Raw genomic sequence first — 19,234 nt, 5'->3', positions numbered from 1 at the left:
GCCGTACTTATAGACAGTACCTTCACTGTGCATAGCACAGTATGAGGAATGCGGAGGTTGTGAGTTCGATCCTCACCCGGAGCAATTAGTTTTTTACCTTTCAATTTATTAAATTTGATACCTTCCAGTAACGCTTGTCAACTTGTTACGATCAGAATCTCTTTGACAAGGAAAACTGTATCGACTAAAACATGAAAGTACCCGGGCTTTATTGGTAAGTGTGAGTATGCATTTGAGCCACGGGACACGTGTAGTTTTGATTCAATATCAATTTATAGTCGTGTCATTTCGATGTAAATTTACATGTACAGTTTGCAATTCTTCTTATCTTACCAGCAGCATGGTCGGCAATGTATAGTACTCAAAAATAGATAATGTAATTGAAATGTTCATTCGAAAGACTAACTGTCTTGGCATGATTTGAAATGTGTGAGTTTTCTTCAAATTGACAAAGACTGACCACTAGGCATCAGCAAAAAAAACCTCGACTTTGTTCCTGACTCATATTGATTTTACAGGTCCAATTTCTGAGATGATAACGTTACAGTGTATCTACTTGAATGCGTTTAATTCAGATTATTGTCCCCCACTATGCTATTTCTTTGCAAGACTGTTTATTTAGGAAATTGACCTGGTGCACACTATTTGCCTTAAGCTATTATATTAACAAGTTATTTTGGCAACGTTACGCATTTAATATATCATTCAAAGTGAATTTTATGTGTTTGTTACTTCATTATTATTCAAACAAAAAACTCAGTCAAATAGTTTCCGAGAATAAAATCTCACATTGAAGAAAATAACAAATCCGGGGCTAAAAAGTGATGGTGACAAAAATATATCCCGTGAGGCGGAGTCGAACCACCGACCTAGAGATTACTAGATTCTATTCCACTACAGTCTCCCGCTCTACCAACTGAGCTATCACGGGGCGATGACAATTACCAGTAAATTGATGTATTTATTGTAAAGAATTTTTACGGAAGTTGGTCATATGGTGTGGCCTATTTTAAAGAAATGTTTTCATGTACCTTGTTCAATGTTTATAATTAGGACATTACAAAATCTCAATTACGTTGAACGAAGAAAGTCAGCCTTCCCTATGTTAAATATAATTCGTTGGGAAATTCTTTTCAGAACATAACAGGAGCGTTCAAAATATATGTTGGCCCGATTATTAAAGTATATGTAAAAAATAACATAGTAAGTGGAATGAGAAGATTTGTCTGCATCATTTATAATGCAGACGTTAAGCCAGATAGCAACTGTTGTATAAAAGCCTAATTTTTATGTCACTTTGTAACATTGCTCCGGTGGCACAATCGGTTAGCGCGCCGTACTTATAGACAGTACCTTCACTGTGCATAGCACAGTATGAGGAATGCGGAGGTTGTGAGTTCGATCCTCACCCGGAGCAATTAGTTTTTTACCTTTCAATTTATTAAATTTGATACCTTCCAGTAACGCTTGTCAACTTGTTACGATCAGAATCTCTTTGACAAGGAAAACTGTATCGACTAAAACATGAAAGTACCCGGGCTTTATTGGTAAGTGTGAGTATGCATTTGAGCCACGGGACACGTGTAGTTTTGATTCAATATCAATTTATAGTCGTGTCATTTCGATGTAAATTTACATGTACAGTTTGCAATTCTTCTTATCTTACCAGCAGCATGGTCGGCAATGTATAGTACTCAAAAATAGATAATGTAATTGAAATGTTCATTCGAAAGACTAACTGTCTTGGCATGATTTGAAATGTGTGAGTTTTCTTCAAATTGACAAAGACTGACCACTAGGCATCAGCAAAAAAAACCTCGACTTTGTTCCTGACTCATATTGATTTTACAGGTCCAATTTCTGAGATGATAACGTTACAGTGTATCTACTTGAATGCGTTTAATTCAGATTATTGTCCCCCACTATGCTATTTCTTTGCAAGACTGTTTATTTAGGAAATTGACCTGGTGCACACTATTTGCCTTAAGCTATTATATTAACAAGTTATTTTGGCAACGTTACGCATTTAATATATCATTCAAAGTGAATTTTATGTGTTTGTTACTTCATTATTATTCAAACAAAAAACTCAGTCAAATAGTTTCCGAGAATAAAATCTCACATTGAAGAAAATAACAAATCCGGGGCTAAAAAGTGATGGTGACAAAAATATATCCCGTGAGGCGGAGTCGAACCACCGACCTAGAGATTACTAGATTCTATTCCACTACAGTCTCCCGCTCTACCAACTGAGCTATCACGGGGCGATGACAATTACCAGTAAATTGATGTATTTATTGTAAAGAATTTTTACGGAAGTTGGTCATATGGTGTGGCCTATTTTAAAGAAATGTTTTCATGTACCTTGTTCAATGTTTATAATTAGGACATTACAAAATCTCAATTACGTTGAACGAAGAAAGTCAGCCTTCCCTATGTTAAATATAATTCGTTGGGAAATTCTTTTCAGAACATAACAGGAGCGTTCAAAATATATGTTGGCCCGATTATTAAAGTATATGTAAAAAATAACATAGTAAGTGGAATGAGAAGATTTGTCTGCATCATTTATAATGCAGACGTTAAGCCAGATAGCAACTGTTGTATAAAAGCCTAATTTTTATGTCACTTTGTAACATTGCTCCGGTGGCACAATCGGTTAGCGCGCCGTACTTATAGACAGTACCTTCACTGTGCATAGCACAGTATGAGGAATGCGGAGGTTGTGAGTTCGATCCTCACCCGGAGCAATTAGTTTTTTACCTTTCAATTTATTAAATTTGATACCTTCCAGTAACGCTTGTCAACTTGTTACGATCAGAATCTCTTTGACAAGGAAAACTGTATCGACTAAAACATGAAAGTACCCGGGCTTTATTGGTAAGTGTGAGTATGCATTTGAGCCACGGGACACGTGTAGTTTTGATTCAATATCAATTTATAGTCGTGTCATTTCGATGTAAATTTACATGTACAGTTTGCAATTCTTCTTATCTTACCAGCAGCATGGTCGGCAATGTATAGTACTCAAAAATAGATAATGTAATTGAAATGTTCATTCGAAAGACTAACTGTCTTGGCATGATTTGAAATGTGTGAGTTTTCTTCAAATTGACAAAGACTGACCACTAGGCATCAGCAAAAAAAACCTCGACTTTGTTCCTGACTCATATTGATTTTACAGGTCCAATTTCTGAGATGATAACGTTACAGTGTATCTACTTGAATGCGTTTAATTCAGATTATTGTCCCCCACTATGCTATTTCTTTGCAAGACTGTTTATTTAGGAAATTGACCTGGTGCACACTATTTGCCTTAAGCTATTATATTAACAAGTTATTTTGGCAACGTTACGCATTTAATATATCATTCAAAGTGAATTTTATGTGTTTGTTACTTCATTATTATTCAAACAAAAAACTCAGTCAAATAGTTTCCGAGAATAAAATCTCACATTGAAGAAAATAACAAATCCGGGGCTAAAAAGTGATGGTGACAAAAATATATCCCGTGAGGCGGAGTCGAACCACCGACCTAGAGATTACTAGATTCTATTCCACTACAGTCTCCCGCTCTACCAACTGAGCTATCACGGGGCGATGACAATTACCAGTAAATTGATGTATTTATTGTAAAGAATTTTTACGGAAGTTGGTCATATGGTGTGGCCTATTTTAAAGAAATGTTTTCATGTACCTTGTTCAATGTTTATAATTAGGACATTACAAAATCTCAATTACGTTGAACGAAGAAAGTCAGCCTTCCCTATGTTAAATATAATTCGTTGGGAAATTCTTTTCAGAACATAACAGGAGCGTTCAAAATATATGTTGGCCCGATTATTAAAGTATATGTAAAAAATAACATAGTAAGTGGAATGAGAAGATTTGTCTGCATCATTTATAATGCAGACGTTAAGCCAGATAGCAACTGTTGTATAAAAGCCTAATTTTTATGTCACTTTGTAACATTGCTCCGGTGGCACAATCGGTTAGCGCGCCGTACTTATAGACAGTACCTTCACTGTGCATAGCACAGTATGAGGAATGCGGAGGTTGTGAGTTCGATCCTCACCCGGAGCAATTAGTTTTTTACCTTTCAATTTATTAAATTTGATACCTTCCAGTAACGCTTGTCAACTTGTTACGATCAGAATCTCTTTGACAAGGAAAACTGTATCGACTAAAACATGAAAGTACCCGGGCTTTATTGGTAAGTGTGAGTATGCATTTGAGCCACGGGACACGTGTAGTTTTGATTCAATATCAATTTATAGTCGTGTCATTTCGATGTAAATTTACATGTACAGTTTGCAATTCTTCTTATCTTACCAGCAGCATGGTCGGCAATGTATAGTACTCAAAAATAGATAATGTAATTGAAATGTTCATTCGAAAGACTAACTGTCTTGGCATGATTTGAAATGTGTGAGTTTTCTTCAAATTGACAAAGACTGACCACTAGGCATCAGCAAAAAAAACCTCGACTTTGTTCCTGACTCATATTGATTTTACAGGTCCAATTTCTGAGATGATAACGTTACAGTGTATCTACTTGAATGCGTTTAATTCAGATTATTGTCCCCCACTATGCTATTTCTTTGCAAGACTGTTTATTTAGGAAATTGACCTGGTGCACACTATTTGCCTTAAGCTATTATATTAACAAGTTATTTTGGCAACGTTACGCATTTAATATATCATTCAAAGTGAATTTTATGTGTTTGTTACTTCATTATTATTCAAACAAAAAACTCAGTCAAATAGTTTCCGAGAATAAAATCTCACATTGAAGAAAATAACAAATCCGGGGCTAAAAAGTGATGGTGACAAAAATATATCCCGTGAGGCGGAGTCGAACCACCGACCTAGAGATTACTAGATTCTATTCCACTACAGTCTCCCGCTCTACCAACTGAGCTATCACGGGGCGATGACAATTACCAGTAAATTGATGTATTTATTGTAAAGAATTTTTACGGAAGTTGGTCATATGGTGTGGCCTATTTTAAAGAAATGTTTTCATGTACCTTGTTCAATGTTTATAATTAGGACATTACAAAATCTCAATTACGTTGAACGAAGAAAGTCAGCCTTCCCTATGTTAAATATAATTCGTTGGGAAATTCTTTTCAGAACATAACAGGAGCGTTCAAAATATATGTTGGCCCGATTATTAAAGTATATGTAAAAAATAACATAGTAAGTGGAATGAGAAGATTTGTCTGCATCATTTATAATGCAGACGTTAAGCCAGATAGCAACTGTTGTATAAAAGCCTAATTTTTATGTCACTTTGTAACATTGCTCCGGTGGCACAATCGGTTAGCGCGCCGTACTTATAGACAGTACCTTCACTGTGCATAGCACAGTATGAGGAATGCGGAGGTTGTGAGTTCGATCCTCACCCGGAGCAATTAGTTTTTTACCTTTCAATTTATTAAATTTGATACCTTCCAGTAACGCTTGTCAACTTGTTACGATCAGAATCTCTTTGACAAGGAAAACTGTATCGACTAAAACATGAAAGTACCCGGGCTTTATTGGTAAGTGTGAGTATGCATTTGAGCCACGGGACACGTGTAGTTTTGATTCAATATCAATTTATAGTCGTGTCATTTCGATGTAAATTTACATGTACAGTTTGCAATTCTTCTTATCTTACCAGCAGCATGGTCGGCAATGTATAGTACTCAAAAATAGATAATGTAATTGAAATGTTCATTCGAAAGACTAACTGTCTTGGCATGATTTGAAATGTGTGAGTTTTCTTCAAATTGACAAAGACTGACCACTAGGCATCAGCAAAAAAAACCTCGACTTTGTTCCTGACTCATATTGATTTTACAGGTCCAATTTCTGAGATGATAACGTTACAGTGTATCTACTTGAATGCGTTTAATTCAGATTATTGTCCCCCACTATGCTATTTCTTTGCAAGACTGTTTATTTAGGAAATTGACCTGGTGCACACTATTTGCCTTAAGCTATTATATTAACAAGTTATTTTGGCAACGTTACGCATTTAATATATCATTCAAAGTGAATTTTATGTGTTTGTTACTTCATTATTATTCAAACAAAAAACTCAGTCAAATAGTTTCCGAGAATAAAATCTCACATTGAAGAAAATAACAAATCCGGGGCTAAAAAGTGATGGTGACAAAAATATATCCCGTGAGGCGGAGTCGAACCACCGACCTAGAGATTACTAGATTCTATTCCACTACAGTCTCCCGCTCTACCAACTGAGCTATCACGGGGCGATGACAATTACCAGTAAATTGATGTATTTATTGTAAAGAATTTTTACGGAAGTTGGTCATATGGTGTGGCCTATTTTAAAGAAATGTTTTCATGTACCTTGTTCAATGTTTATAATTAGGACATTACAAAATCTCAATTACGTTGAACGAAGAAAGTCAGCCTTCCCTATGTTAAATATAATTCGTTGGGAAATTCTTTTCAGAACATAACAGGAGCGTTCAAAATATATGTTGGCCCGATTATTAAAGTATATGTAAAAAATAACATAGTAAGTGGAATGAGAAGATTTGTCTGCATCATTTATAATGCAGACGTTAAGCCAGATAGCAACTGTTGTATAAAAGCCTAATTTTTATGTCACTTTGTAACATTGCTCCGGTGGCACAATCGGTTAGCGCGCCGTACTTATAGACAGTACCTTCACTGTGCATAGCACAGTATGAGGAATGCGGAGGTTGTGAGTTCGATCCTCACCCGGAGCAATTAGTTTTTTACCTTTCAATTTATTAAATTTGATACCTTCCAGTAACGCTTGTCAACTTGTTACGATCAGAATCTCTTTGACAAGGAAAACTGTATCGACTAAAACATGAAAGTACCCGGGCTTTATTGGTAAGTGTGAGTATGCATTTGAGCCACGGGACACGTGTAGTTTTGATTCAATATCAATTTATAGTCGTGTCATTTCGATGTAAATTTACATGTACAGTTTGCAATTCTTCTTATCTTACCAGCAGCATGGTCGGCAATGTATAGTACTCAAAAATAGATAATGTAATTGAAATGTTCATTCGAAAGACTAACTGTCTTGGCATGATTTGAAATGTGTGAGTTTTCTTCAAATTGACAAAGACTGACCACTAGGCATCAGCAAAAAAAACCTCGACTTTGTTCCTGACTCATATTGATTTTACAGGTCCAATTTCTGAGATGATAACGTTACAGTGTATCTACTTGAATGCGTTTAATTCAGATTATTGTCCCCCACTATGCTATTTCTTTGCAAGACTGTTTATTTAGGAAATTGACCTGGTGCACACTATTTGCCTTAAGCTATTATATTAACAAGTTATTTTGGCAACGTTACGCATTTAATATATCATTCAAAGTGAATTTTATGTGTTTGTTACTTCATTATTATTCAAACAAAAAACTCAGTCAAATAGTTTCCGAGAATAAAATCTCACATTGAAGAAAATAACAAATCCGGGGCTAAAAAGTGATGGTGACAAAAATATATCCCGTGAGGCGGAGTCGAACCACCGACCTAGAGATTACTAGATTCTATTCCACTACAGTCTCCCGCTCTACCAACTGAGCTATCACGGGGCGATGACAATTACCAGTAAATTGATGTATTTATTGTAAAGAATTTTTACGGAAGTTGGTCATATGGTGTGGCCTATTTTAAAGAAATGTTTTCATGTACCTTGTTCAATGTTTATAATTAGGACATTACAAAATCTCAATTACGTTGAACGAAGAAAGTCAGCCTTCCCTATGTTAAATATAATTCGTTGGGAAATTCTTTTCAGAACATAACAGGAGCGTTCAAAATATATGTTGGCCCGATTATTAAAGTATATGTAAAAAATAACATAGTAAGTGGAATGAGAAGATTTGTCTGCATCATTTATAATGCAGACGTTAAGCCAGATAGCAACTGTTGTATAAAAGCCTAATTTTTATGTCACTTTGTAACATTGCTCCGGTGGCACAATCGGTTAGCGCGCCGTACTTATAGACAGTACCTTCACTGTGCATAGCACAGTATGAGGAATGCGGAGGTTGTGAGTTCGATCCTCACCCGGAGCAATTAGTTTTTTACCTTTCAATTTATTAAATTTGATACCTTCCAGTAACGCTTGTCAACTTGTTACGATCAGAATCTCTTTGACAAGGAAAACTGTATCGACTAAAACATGAAAGTACCCGGGCTTTATTGGTAAGTGTGAGTATGCATTTGAGCCACGGGACACGTGTAGTTTTGATTCAATATCAATTTATAGTCGTGTCATTTCGATGTAAATTTACATGTACAGTTTGCAATTCTTCTTATCTTACCAGCAGCATGGTCGGCAATGTATAGTACTCAAAAATAGATAATGTAATTGAAATGTTCATTCGAAAGACTAACTGTCTTGGCATGATTTGAAATGTGTGAGTTTTCTTCAAATTGACAAAGACTGACCACTAGGCATCAGCAAAAAAAACCTCGACTTTGTTCCTGACTCATATTGATTTTACAGGTCCAATTTCTGAGATGATAACGTTACAGTGTATCTACTTGAATGCGTTTAATTCAGATTATTGTCCCCCACTATGCTATTTCTTTGCAAGACTGTTTATTTAGGAAATTGACCTGGTGCACACTATTTGCCTTAAGCTATTATATTAACAAGTTATTTTGGCAACGTTACGCATTTAATATATCATTCAAAGTGAATTTTATGTGTTTGTTACTTCATTATTATTCAAACAAAAAACTCAGTCAAATAGTTTCCGAGAATAAAATCTCACATTGAAGAAAATAACAAATCCGGGGCTAAAAAGTGATGGTGACAAAAATATATCCCGTGAGGCGGAGTCGAACCACCGACCTAGAGATTACTAGATTCTATTCCACTACAGTCTCCCGCTCTACCAACTGAGCTATCACGGGGCGATGACAATTACCAGTAAATTGATGTATTTATTGTAAAGAATTTTTACGGAAGTTGGTCATATGGTGTGGCCTATTTTAAAGAAATGTTTTCATGTACCTTGTTCAATGTTTATAATTAGGACATTACAAAATCTCAATTACGTTGAACGAAGAAAGTCAGCCTTCCCTATGTTAAATATAATTCGTTGGGAAATTCTTTTCAGAACATAACAGGAGCGTTCAAAATATATGTTGGCCCGATTATTAAAGTATATGTAAAAAATAACATAGTAAGTGGAATGAGAAGATTTGTCTGCATCATTTATAATGCAGACGTTAAGCCAGATAGCAACTGTTGTATAAAAGCCTAATTTTTATGTCACTTTGTAACATTGCTCCGGTGGCACAATCGGTTAGCGCGCCGTACTTATAGACAGTACCTTCACTGTGCATAGCACAGTATGAGGAATGCGGAGGTTGTGAGTTCGATCCTCACCCGGAGCAATTAGTTTTTTACCTTTCAATTTATTAAATTTGATACCTTCCAGTAACGCTTGTCAACTTGTTACGATCAGAATCTCTTTGACAAGGAAAACTGTATCGACTAAAACATGAAAGTACCCGGGCTTTATTGGTAAGTGTGAGTATGCATTTGAGCCACGGGACACGTGTAGTTTTGATTCAATATCAATTTATAGTCGTGTCATTTCGATGTAAATTTACATGTACAGTTTGCAATTCTTCTTATCTTACCAGCAGCATGGTCGGCAATGTATAGTACTCAAAAATAGATAATGTAATTGAAATGTTCATTCGAAAGACTAACTGTCTTGGCATGATTTGAAATGTGTGAGTTTTCTTCAAATTGACAAAGACTGACCACTAGGCATCAGCAAAAAAAACCTCGACTTTGTTCCTGACTCATATTGATTTTACAGGTCCAATTTCTGAGATGATAACGTTACAGTGTATCTACTTGAATGCGTTTAATTCAGATTATTGTCCCCCACTATGCTATTTCTTTGCAAGACTGTTTATTTAGGAAATTGACCTGGTGCACACTATTTGCCTTAAGCTATTATATTAACAAGTTATTTTGGCAACGTTACGCATTTAATATATCATTCAAAGTGAATTTTATGTGTTTGTTACTTCATTATTATTCAAACAAAAAACTCAGTCAAATAGTTTCCGAGAATAAAATCTCACATTGAAGAAAATAACAAATCCGGGGCTAAAAAGTGATGGTGACAAAAATATATCCCGTGAGGCGGAGTCGAACCACCGACCTAGAGATTACTAGATTCTATTCCACTACAGTCTCCCGCTCTACCAACTGAGCTATCACGGGGCGATGACAATTACCAGTAAATTGATGTATTTATTGTAAAGAATTTTTACGGAAGTTGGTCATATGGTGTGGCCTATTTTAAAGAAATGTTTTCATGTACCTTGTTCAATGTTTATAATTAGGACATTACAAAATCTCAATTACGTTGAACGAAGAAAGTCAGCCTTCCCTATGTTAAATATAATTCGTTGGGAAATTCTTTTCAGAACATAACAGGAGCGTTCAAAATATATGTTGGCCCGATTATTAAAGTATATGTAAAAAATAACATAGTAAGTGGAATGAGAAGATTTGTCTGCATCATTTATAATGCAGACGTTAAGCCAGATAGCAACTGTTGTATAAAAGCCTAATTTTTATGTCACTTTGTAACATTGCTCCGGTGGCACAATCGGTTAGCGCGCCGTACTTATAGACAGTACCTTCACTGTGCATAGCACAGTATGAGGAATGCGGAGGTTGTGAGTTCGATCCTCACCCGGAGCAATTAGTTTTTTACCTTTCAATTTATTAAATTTGATACCTTCCAGTAACGCTTGTCAACTTGTTACGATCAGAATCTCTTTGACAAGGAAAACTGTATCGACTAAAACATGAAAGTACCCGGGCTTTATTGGTAAGTGTGAGTATGCATTTGAGCCACGGGACACGTGTAGTTTTGATTCAATATCAATTTATAGTCGTGTCATTTCGATGTAAATTTACATGTACAGTTTGCAATTCTTCTTATCTTACCAGCAGCATGGTCGGCAATGTATAGTACTCAAAAATAGATAATGTAATTGAAATGTTCATTCGAAAGACTAACTGTCTTGGCATGATTTGAAATGTGTGAGTTTTCTTCAAATTGACAAAGACTGACCACTAGGCATCAGCAAAAAAAACCTCGACTTTGTTCCTGACTCATATTGATTTTACAGGTCCAATTTCTGAGATGATAACGTTACAGTGTATCTACTTGAATGCGTTTAATTCAGATTATTGTCCCCCACTATGCTATTTCTTTGCAAGACTGTTTATTTAGGAAATTGACCTGGTGCACACTATTTGCCTTAAGCTATTATATTAACAAGTTATTTTGGCAACGTTACGCATTTAATATATCATTCAAAGTGAATTTTATGTGTTTGTTACTTCATTATTATTCAAACAAAAAACTCAGTCAAATAGTTTCCGAGAATAAAATCTCACATTGAAGAAAATAACAAATCCGGGGCTAAAAAGTGATGGTGACAAAAATATATCCCGTGAGGCGGAGTCGAACCACCGACCTAGAGATTACTAGATTCTATTCCACTACAGTCTCCCGCTCTACCAACTGAGCTATCACGGGGCGATGACAATTACCAGTAAATTGATGTATTTATTGTAAAGAATTTTTACGGAAGTTGGTCATATGGTGTGGCCTATTTTAAAGAAATGTTTTCATGTACCTTGTTCAATGTTTATAATTAGGACATTACAAAATCTCAATTACGTTGAACGAAGAAAGTCAGCCTTCCCTATGTTAAATATAATTCGTTGGGAAATTCTTTTCAGAACATAACAGGAGCGTTCAAAATATATGTTGGCCCGATTATTAAAGTATATGTAAAAAATAACATAGTAAGTGGAATGAGAAGATTTGTCTGCATCATTTATAATGCAGACGTTAAGCCAGATAGCAACTGTTGTATAAAAGCCTAATTTTTATGTCACTTTGTAACATTGCTCCGGTGGCACAATCGGTTAGCGCGCCGTACTTATAGACAGTACCTTCACTGTGCATAGCACAGTATGAGGAATGCGGAGGTTGTGAGTTCGATCCTCACCCGGAGCAATTAGTTTTTTACCTTTCAATTTATTAAATTTGATACCTTCCAGTAACGCTTGTCAACTTGTTACGATCAGAATCTCTTTGACAAGGAAAACTGTATCGACTAAAACATGAAAGTACCCGGGCTTTATTGGTAAGTGTGAGTATGCATTTGAGCCACGGGACACGTGTAGTTTTGATTCAATATCAATTTATAGTCGTGTCATTTCGATGTAAATTTACATGTACAGTTTGCAATTCTTCTTATCTTACCAGCAGCATGGTCGGCAATGTATAGTACTCAAAAATAGATAATGTAATTGAAATGTTCATTCGAAAGACTAACTGTCTTGGCATGATTTGAAATGTGTGAGTTTTCTTCAAATTGACAAAGACTGACCACTAGGCATCAGCAAAAAAAACCTCGACTTTGTTCCTGACTCATATTGATTTTACAGGTCCAATTTCTGAGATGATAACGTTACAGTGTATCTACTTGAATGCGTTTAATTCAGATTATTGTCCCCCACTATGCTATTTCTTTGCAAGACTGTTTATTTAGGAAATTGACCTGGTGCACACTATTTGCCTTAAGCTATTATATTAACAAGTTATTTTGGCAACGTTACGCATTTAATATATCATTCAAAGTGAATTTTATGTGTTTGTTACTTCATTATTATTCAAACAAAAAACTCAGTCAAATAGTTTCCGAGAATAAAATCTCACATTGAAGAAAATAACAAATCCGGGGCTAAAAAGTGATGGTGACAAAAATATATCCCGTGAGGCGGAGTCGAACCACCGACCTAGAGATTACTAGATTCTATTCCACTACAGTCTCCCGCTCTACCAACTGAGCTATCACGGGGCGATGACAATTACCAGTAAATTGATGTATTTATTGTAAAGAATTTTTACGGAAGTTGGTCATATGGTGTGGCCTATTTTAAAGAAATGTTTTCATGTACCTTGTTCAATGTTTATAATTAGGACATTACAAAATCTCAATTACGTTGAACGAAGAAAGTCAGCCTTCCCTATGTTAAATATAATTCGTTGGGAAATTCTTTTCAGAACATAACAGGAGCGTTCAAAATATATGTTGGCCCGATTATTAAAGTATATGTAAAAAATAACATAGTAAGTGGAATGAGAAGATTTGTCTGCATCATTTATAATGCAGACGTTAAGCCAGATAGCAACTGTTGTATAAAAGCCTAATTTTTATGTCACTTTGTAACATTGCTCCGGTGGCACAATCGGTTAGCGCGCCGTACTTATAGACAGTACCTTCACTGTGCATAGTATGAGGAATGCGGAGGTTGTGAGTTCGATCCTCACCCGGAGCAATTAGTTTTTTACCTTTCAATTTATTAAATTTGATACCTTCCAGTAACGCTTGTCAACTTGTTACGATCAGAATCTCTTTGACAAGGAAAACTGTATCGACTAAAACATGAAAGTACCCGGGCTTTATTGGTAAGTGTGAGTATGCATTTGAGCCACGGGACACGTGTAGTTTTGATTCAATATCAATTTATAGTCGTGTCATTTCGATGTAAATTTACATGTACAGTTTGCAATTCTTCTTATCTTACCAGCAGCATGGTCGGCAATGTATAGTACTCAAAAATAGATAATGTAATTGAAATGTTCATTCGAAAGACTAACTGTCTTGGCATGATTTGAAATGTGTGAGTTTTCTTCAAATTGACAAAGACTGACCACTAGGCATCAGCAAAAAAAACCTCGACTTTGTTCCTGACTCATATTGATTTTACAGGTCCAATTTCTGAGATGATAACGTTACAGTGTATCTACTTGAATGCGTTTAATTCAGATTATTGTCCCCCACTATGCTATTTCTTTGCAAGACTGTTTATTTAGGAAATTGACCTGGTGCACACTATTTGCCTTAAGCTATTATATTAACAAGTTATTTTGGCAACGTTACGCATTTAATATATCATTCAAAGTGAATTTTATGTGTTTGTTACTTCATTATTATTCAAACAAAAAACTCAGTCAAATAGTTTCCGAGAATAAAATCTCACATTGAAGAAAATAACAAATCCGGGGCTAAAAAGTGATGGTGACAAAAATATATCCCGTGAGGCGGAGTCGAACCACCGACCTAGAGATTACTAGATTCTATTCCACTACAGTCTCCCGCTCTACCAACTGAGCTATCACGGGGCGATGACAATTACCAGTAAATTGATGTATTTATTGTAAAGAATTTTTACGGAAGTTGGTCATATGGTGTGGCCTATTTTAAAGAAATGTTTTCATGTACCTTGTTCAATGTTTATAATTAGGACATTACAAAATCTCAATTACGTTGAACGAAGAAAGTCAGCCTTCCCTATGTTAAATATAATTCGTTGGGAAATTCTTTTCAGAACATAACAGGAGCGTTCAAAATATATGTTGGCCCGATTATTAAAGTATATGTAAAAAATAACATAGTAAGTGGAATGAGAAGATTTGTCTGCATCATTTATAATGCAGACGTTAAGCCAGATAGCAACTGTTGTATAAAAGCCTAATTTTTATGTCACTTTGTAACATTGCTCCGGTGGCACAATCGGTTAGCGCGCCGTACTTATAGACAGTACCTTCACTGTGCATAGCACAGTATGAGGAATGCGGAGGTTGTGAGTTCGATCCTCACCCGGAGCAATTAGTTTTTTACCTTTCAATTTATTAAATTTGATACCTTCCAGTAACGCTTGTCAACTTGTTACGATCAGAATCTCTTTGACAAGGAAAACTGTATCGACTAAAACATGAAAGTACCCGGGCTTTATTGGTAAGTGTGAGTATGCATTTGAGCCACGGGACACGTGTAGTTTTGATTCAATATCAATTTATAGTCGTGTCATTTCGATGTAAATTTACATGTACAGTTTGCAATTCTTCTTATCTTACCAGCAGCATGGTCGGCAATGTATAGTACTCAAAAATAGATAATGTAATTGAAATGTTCATTCGAAAGACTAACTGTCTTGGCATGATTTGAAATGTGTGAGTTTTCTTCAAATTGACAAAGACTGACCACTAGGCATCAGCAAAAAAAACCTCGACTTTGTTCCTGACTCATATTGATTTTACAGGTCCAATTTCTGAGATGATAACGTTACAGTGTATCTACTTGAATGCGTTTAATTCAGATTATTGTCCCCCACTATGCTATTTCTTTGCAAGACTGTTTATTTAGGAAATTGACCTGGTGCACACTATTTGCCTTAAGCTATTATATTAACAAGTTATTTTGGCAACGTTACGCATTTAATATATCATTCAAAGTGAATTTTATGTGTTTGTTACTTCATTATTATTCAAACAAAAAACTCAGTCAAATAGTTTCCGAGAATAAAATCTCACATTGAAGAAAATAACAAATCCGGGGCTAAAAAGTGATGGTGACAAAAATATATCCCGTGAGGCGGAGTCGAACCACCGACCTAGAGATTACTAGATTCTATTCCACTACCCAGGTTTCACCTCATAACAAATGTCTTTCAACTGAATTATTCCAGCCTCTATAAAATCATTCCATAAAATTGTTTTCCCACATATCAAAATTTCTGAATTACAAAACAACGGTTGATTATAAATATTTTCAACTGTATAATCAAATGACACATTTTCTCGTATAAAGCAAAATGATTTTAACATTTCTTTGTATATCACAGGAATACAAGACATATATTTATCTTTTAATGACATGAATACAATGTCTTCTGCCAATTTCATATTCAATACTTTGGAAATAAAATACCTAAAAATGTCTTTCCATATTACTTTATAATCTTCATTTAAAAATCTGGCTAAAAACTTCAATCTAAAAGCACAAATTTTTGATTTAATATCAGGCAGATGTAAACCACCTTTATTTTTATCACAAATAATAGTATTATACTGTACAAGGTGTGCACCACCATTCCACACAAAGTTAACACATAGTCTCTTCATTTCTTCAATAGCCCATTCAGGCATAGAAGTAACAAATAAATTATACCACAATCTAGACATTAACAGAGAGGTTATTACATTTACTCTACCATGTATTGTCAATTTTCTTTGTATCCACATATTTAATAACATCTTGATTTTATTTAATTTTCCTCTCCAATTCAATTCATTACATACATGTTCATTTTTGCCAATATAAACACCTAATAACAAAATTTCATTTTCACAAATTTTGAGACCATGGCAGTTTTGTTCATTTTCTGTCATACAACCTTTCCCAATAGGCATTATTTCTGACTTTTGCCTATTTATTTTAGCACCAGAACATTTACCATACAATTCAAATACATTAAATACTTCATCAATTGACTTCTTATCAGATACAGTTACAGTAGTATCATCAGCATGTTGAAACATTTTACACACTTTTTCTGACATTGGAATATTGATTCCGGAAATATTACAATTATTGGTAATCATACATTGTAAAGGCTCAGCTGCCAAAACATATAACAGAGCACTAATTGGACAGCCTTGTCTTATCCCATTCTTAATAGCAAAATACTTGGTTAAAAAACCATTACATTTTACAGAGCTATTTATTTCATTATAAAAAATAGTAATCCATTTAATAAAACTTTCACCAAAACCAAATTTCTTTAATACACTTAACATGTACTCATGACTAAGCCTATCAAAGGCTTTTTCTTGGTCAGCTTTTACAATATATCCTTCCATATCATCATTTTCTACTAAAGTTATAATATCTCGTACATTTGCAATACTATTAGAAATATCTCTTCCTACTATACAACATGTTTGATTTTCAGACACTATTTTTGGCAATACTTTTTTAAATCTATTTGCCATGACACGAGCTAAAATTTTGTAATCAACTTGCAGTAATGAAATAGGTCTATAATTTTTAATACCTCTTTTATCACCTTTTTTCTTAAAAATTAAACTGATAACACCGGATCTCATTGATCTTGATAAAATACCTTCATCATAAACAGCATTAAAAACTTTATATAAAATCTCTCTAAGTGATTCGTAAAAAGTACAATAAAATTCTGTAGTAAGTCCATCTGAGCCTGGCCTCTTATTCTTAGACATCGATGATAAGGCATCAGCAATTTCATTAAATGTTATATCTGAGTCACAAATCTCTTTATCATCGTCATCAACCTTTTTATCAACATGTTGTAAAAAATCACATAGTTTATCAGTTTCTATCTCAACACAAGAGTACAACTCTTTGTAAAAATTATATTCAATATCTAAAATTCCATCAGTATCATTTACAATTTCATCATTTACATTATACAATTCTTTCACAGAATTACTTTCCTGTCTATACTTTTCTAAGTTTAGAAAATATTTTGTATTTTTGTCACCCTCTGTAGCCCATGTGGCTTTAGATCGTAAAATAGCACCTTTACATTTATCTAATTCATATTTACTAAGATCTAATTGCAATGTTTCTAATCTAGTTACATCTATATCTATACCACTTGCTTGTAAAGCACATAACCTTTGTATTTTATTTTGTATATAAAAAAAATCCCTTTTCTTTTCCTTAACTAAATCTGAAGAAAAAACTTGAGAATATCTCTTAATTCTATATTTCAAATTATCCCACCAAATAAGTGGTTCACTGTCATATAAAGAACAATTCATAGATTCAACTATAATCTCTTTAACTCTTTTTACATAATTTACATTTGACAATACAGTATTATTCAACACCCATATTCCAGGGCCTCGTTCAACAATACAAAAGTTAAAATTCATAAAAACATATGTATGATCACTAAAGCTTGTTTCATTATAATACACATTTTGTACATTTGGTGATAAGGATTTACTAATTAAAAAATAGTCTATTCTACTCTGCTGCAATATATTATTACATATTCTTTTCCAAGAAAATATTTTTTTACATTCATTTCTTGCTCTCCATACATCATATATATTACAATTACACATAGTTTTATTTAATTCTCTATATGCCTCATCAATACAATGTTTAGATTTACCTCCTTTGTCTAAGTTTGACAGAGTTGTATTAAAATCTCCTCCTATTATAACATTTTGTAAATTTTCAATATAACTGTTAACAAACTTAAAATATCTTGCTCTTTCTATACAATTATTAGGTGCATAAACAGAGACAAAATTAAAAATTTGACCATCTGTTTCATATGAAACATGTATAAACCTTCCTTCATCATCTTTATAAACTAATTTTGTTTTATCTTTTACACTATTAGCAACCATGATAGCAACACCTTGCCTACTATTATAACCATTACATTCATATATTTTCCCTTCATACATATTTTGTATTCCATCAACATATGATTTATCCCAGAAAGTCTCTTGCAACAAAGCAAAAGTAGCCCTTCTATCATATAAAACAGATACAAAATTTTGAAAATTATTCACATTTTTTAAACCATTACAATTAAACGAACAAATCAGCACCATTATAATACAAATAAAAAAATAAAATTTGTTATCCATTTTTCTTTTTATTTTCAGACACCTTCGAGCTTCTACCAGCATTAACATTAGGTTTGGGATTCAACGAAGACCTTCTTGTAAGCTTTCGTTGTTGCTTTTTATATTTCCTAAGCTCTTTAGCAGAGAGAGAAAAAACATCCACCTCTTCGTTTGTGTCACCTCCTTCGTCCATGTTTTCGTCAACACAGACAGAGGAGTCATCATCACCATCACCACTACCACCCTCTGCGTTGTTTAAAGTAACATCACAAAGGGTGTCGTTTCGTTTTTCCCAATGATCGGGATCAAAATCTCCAAAATCTAAATTTTCATTAACAACTTCTTCACTTAGAAGAGTGCTATCTCCGTTACGTTTAACTTTTTTGCCAGTTTTTTCATCTTTTTTCTCTTCCTCAACGGCACTAACACTAGGAACAGAGATATCAACTTCATCATCATCTTTCACATCTTCATCAATATTCCCATCTGACTCGGAACAATTATCGTCCGAATTAGCAATTTTTCTCTTTCTTGTCTCATGCTGTACAATATTTTCCATGTGCACGGCAGCTTCAACAATCAATTCATTTTTGTTATGATGAATATCATCGACAAGTCCTTCACTTTCTGGTACATCAACACTTTTAACCTCGGTTTGTTCTGACACTTCGTTATTGGTTTCTTCTTGCGA

At 34.4% G+C, this 19,234-nt stretch overlaps 22 non-coding genes across 22 annotated transcripts; 11 read left to right on the top strand and 11 right to left on the bottom strand.

The window, feature by feature from the left end:
* Window positions 1-841: 841 nt before the first annotated feature.
* Trnay-gua (transfer RNA tyrosine (anticodon GUA)) lies at window positions 842-931 on the bottom strand. The gene is given in 2 exon segments: window positions 842-877; window positions 895-931. It is a non-coding gene; the product is annotated as a tRNA-Tyr (tRNA).
* A 376-nt stretch (window positions 932-1,307) lies between these two features.
* Trnai-uau (transfer RNA isoleucine (anticodon UAU)) lies at window positions 1,308-1,417 on the top strand. Its single transcript has 2 exons — window positions 1,308-1,345; window positions 1,382-1,417. It is a non-coding gene; the product is annotated as a tRNA-Ile (tRNA).
* Window positions 1,418-2,174: 757 nt separating this feature from the next.
* Trnay-gua (transfer RNA tyrosine (anticodon GUA)) lies at window positions 2,175-2,264 on the bottom strand. The gene is given in 2 exon segments: window positions 2,175-2,210; window positions 2,228-2,264. It is a non-coding gene; the product is annotated as a tRNA-Tyr (tRNA).
* A 376-nt stretch (window positions 2,265-2,640) lies between these two features.
* Window positions 2,641-2,750, top strand: Trnai-uau (transfer RNA isoleucine (anticodon UAU)). Its single transcript has 2 exons — window positions 2,641-2,678; window positions 2,715-2,750. It is a non-coding gene; the product is annotated as a tRNA-Ile (tRNA).
* Window positions 2,751-3,507: 757 nt separating this feature from the next.
* On the bottom strand, window positions 3,508-3,597 carry Trnay-gua (transfer RNA tyrosine (anticodon GUA)). The gene is given in 2 exon segments: window positions 3,508-3,543; window positions 3,561-3,597. It is a non-coding gene; the product is annotated as a tRNA-Tyr (tRNA).
* Window positions 3,598-3,973: 376 nt separating this feature from the next.
* On the top strand, window positions 3,974-4,083 carry Trnai-uau (transfer RNA isoleucine (anticodon UAU)). Its single transcript has 2 exons — window positions 3,974-4,011; window positions 4,048-4,083. It is a non-coding gene; the product is annotated as a tRNA-Ile (tRNA).
* Window positions 4,084-4,840: 757 nt separating this feature from the next.
* Window positions 4,841-4,930, bottom strand: Trnay-gua (transfer RNA tyrosine (anticodon GUA)). Its single transcript is given in 2 exon segments — window positions 4,841-4,876; window positions 4,894-4,930. It is a non-coding gene; the product is annotated as a tRNA-Tyr (tRNA).
* Window positions 4,931-5,306: 376 nt separating this feature from the next.
* Window positions 5,307-5,416, top strand: Trnai-uau (transfer RNA isoleucine (anticodon UAU)). Its single transcript has 2 exons — window positions 5,307-5,344; window positions 5,381-5,416. It is a non-coding gene; the product is annotated as a tRNA-Ile (tRNA).
* A 757-nt stretch (window positions 5,417-6,173) lies between these two features.
* Trnay-gua (transfer RNA tyrosine (anticodon GUA)) lies at window positions 6,174-6,263 on the bottom strand. Its single transcript is given in 2 exon segments — window positions 6,174-6,209; window positions 6,227-6,263. It is a non-coding gene; the product is annotated as a tRNA-Tyr (tRNA).
* Window positions 6,264-6,639: 376 nt separating this feature from the next.
* Window positions 6,640-6,749, top strand: Trnai-uau (transfer RNA isoleucine (anticodon UAU)). Its single transcript has 2 exons — window positions 6,640-6,677; window positions 6,714-6,749. It is a non-coding gene; the product is annotated as a tRNA-Ile (tRNA).
* Window positions 6,750-7,506: 757 nt separating this feature from the next.
* Trnay-gua (transfer RNA tyrosine (anticodon GUA)) lies at window positions 7,507-7,596 on the bottom strand. Its single transcript is given in 2 exon segments — window positions 7,507-7,542; window positions 7,560-7,596. It is a non-coding gene; the product is annotated as a tRNA-Tyr (tRNA).
* A 376-nt stretch (window positions 7,597-7,972) lies between these two features.
* Trnai-uau (transfer RNA isoleucine (anticodon UAU)) lies at window positions 7,973-8,082 on the top strand. Its single transcript has 2 exons — window positions 7,973-8,010; window positions 8,047-8,082. It is a non-coding gene; the product is annotated as a tRNA-Ile (tRNA).
* Window positions 8,083-8,839: 757 nt separating this feature from the next.
* Window positions 8,840-8,929, bottom strand: Trnay-gua (transfer RNA tyrosine (anticodon GUA)). The gene is given in 2 exon segments: window positions 8,840-8,875; window positions 8,893-8,929. It is a non-coding gene; the product is annotated as a tRNA-Tyr (tRNA).
* A 376-nt stretch (window positions 8,930-9,305) lies between these two features.
* On the top strand, window positions 9,306-9,415 carry Trnai-uau (transfer RNA isoleucine (anticodon UAU)). Its single transcript has 2 exons — window positions 9,306-9,343; window positions 9,380-9,415. It is a non-coding gene; the product is annotated as a tRNA-Ile (tRNA).
* A 757-nt stretch (window positions 9,416-10,172) lies between these two features.
* On the bottom strand, window positions 10,173-10,262 carry Trnay-gua (transfer RNA tyrosine (anticodon GUA)). The gene is given in 2 exon segments: window positions 10,173-10,208; window positions 10,226-10,262. It is a non-coding gene; the product is annotated as a tRNA-Tyr (tRNA).
* A 376-nt stretch (window positions 10,263-10,638) lies between these two features.
* Trnai-uau (transfer RNA isoleucine (anticodon UAU)) lies at window positions 10,639-10,748 on the top strand. The gene is made up of 2 exons: window positions 10,639-10,676; window positions 10,713-10,748. It is a non-coding gene; the product is annotated as a tRNA-Ile (tRNA).
* A 757-nt stretch (window positions 10,749-11,505) lies between these two features.
* Window positions 11,506-11,595, bottom strand: Trnay-gua (transfer RNA tyrosine (anticodon GUA)). Its single transcript is given in 2 exon segments — window positions 11,506-11,541; window positions 11,559-11,595. It is a non-coding gene; the product is annotated as a tRNA-Tyr (tRNA).
* Window positions 11,596-11,971: 376 nt separating this feature from the next.
* On the top strand, window positions 11,972-12,081 carry Trnai-uau (transfer RNA isoleucine (anticodon UAU)). Its single transcript has 2 exons — window positions 11,972-12,009; window positions 12,046-12,081. It is a non-coding gene; the product is annotated as a tRNA-Ile (tRNA).
* Window positions 12,082-12,838: 757 nt separating this feature from the next.
* Trnay-gua (transfer RNA tyrosine (anticodon GUA)) lies at window positions 12,839-12,928 on the bottom strand. Its single transcript is given in 2 exon segments — window positions 12,839-12,874; window positions 12,892-12,928. It is a non-coding gene; the product is annotated as a tRNA-Tyr (tRNA).
* A 376-nt stretch (window positions 12,929-13,304) lies between these two features.
* Trnai-uau (transfer RNA isoleucine (anticodon UAU)) lies at window positions 13,305-13,409 on the top strand. Its single transcript has 2 exons — window positions 13,305-13,342; window positions 13,374-13,409. It is a non-coding gene; the product is annotated as a tRNA-Ile (tRNA).
* A 757-nt stretch (window positions 13,410-14,166) lies between these two features.
* Window positions 14,167-14,256, bottom strand: Trnay-gua (transfer RNA tyrosine (anticodon GUA)). Its single transcript is given in 2 exon segments — window positions 14,167-14,202; window positions 14,220-14,256. It is a non-coding gene; the product is annotated as a tRNA-Tyr (tRNA).
* Window positions 14,257-14,632: 376 nt separating this feature from the next.
* On the top strand, window positions 14,633-14,742 carry Trnai-uau (transfer RNA isoleucine (anticodon UAU)). Its single transcript has 2 exons — window positions 14,633-14,670; window positions 14,707-14,742. It is a non-coding gene; the product is annotated as a tRNA-Ile (tRNA).
* The last annotated feature ends 4,492 nt before the right edge of the window (window positions 14,743-19,234 follow it).

This window comes from Mytilus trossulus, chromosome 14, assembly GCF_036588685.1.
Source record: "Mytilus trossulus isolate FHL-02 chromosome 14, PNRI_Mtr1.1.1.hap1, whole genome shotgun sequence".
NCBI lineage: Eukaryota > Metazoa > Mollusca > Bivalvia > Mytilida > Mytilidae > Mytilus > Mytilus trossulus.
This window is presented reverse-complemented; position numbering and strand designations above follow the sequence as displayed.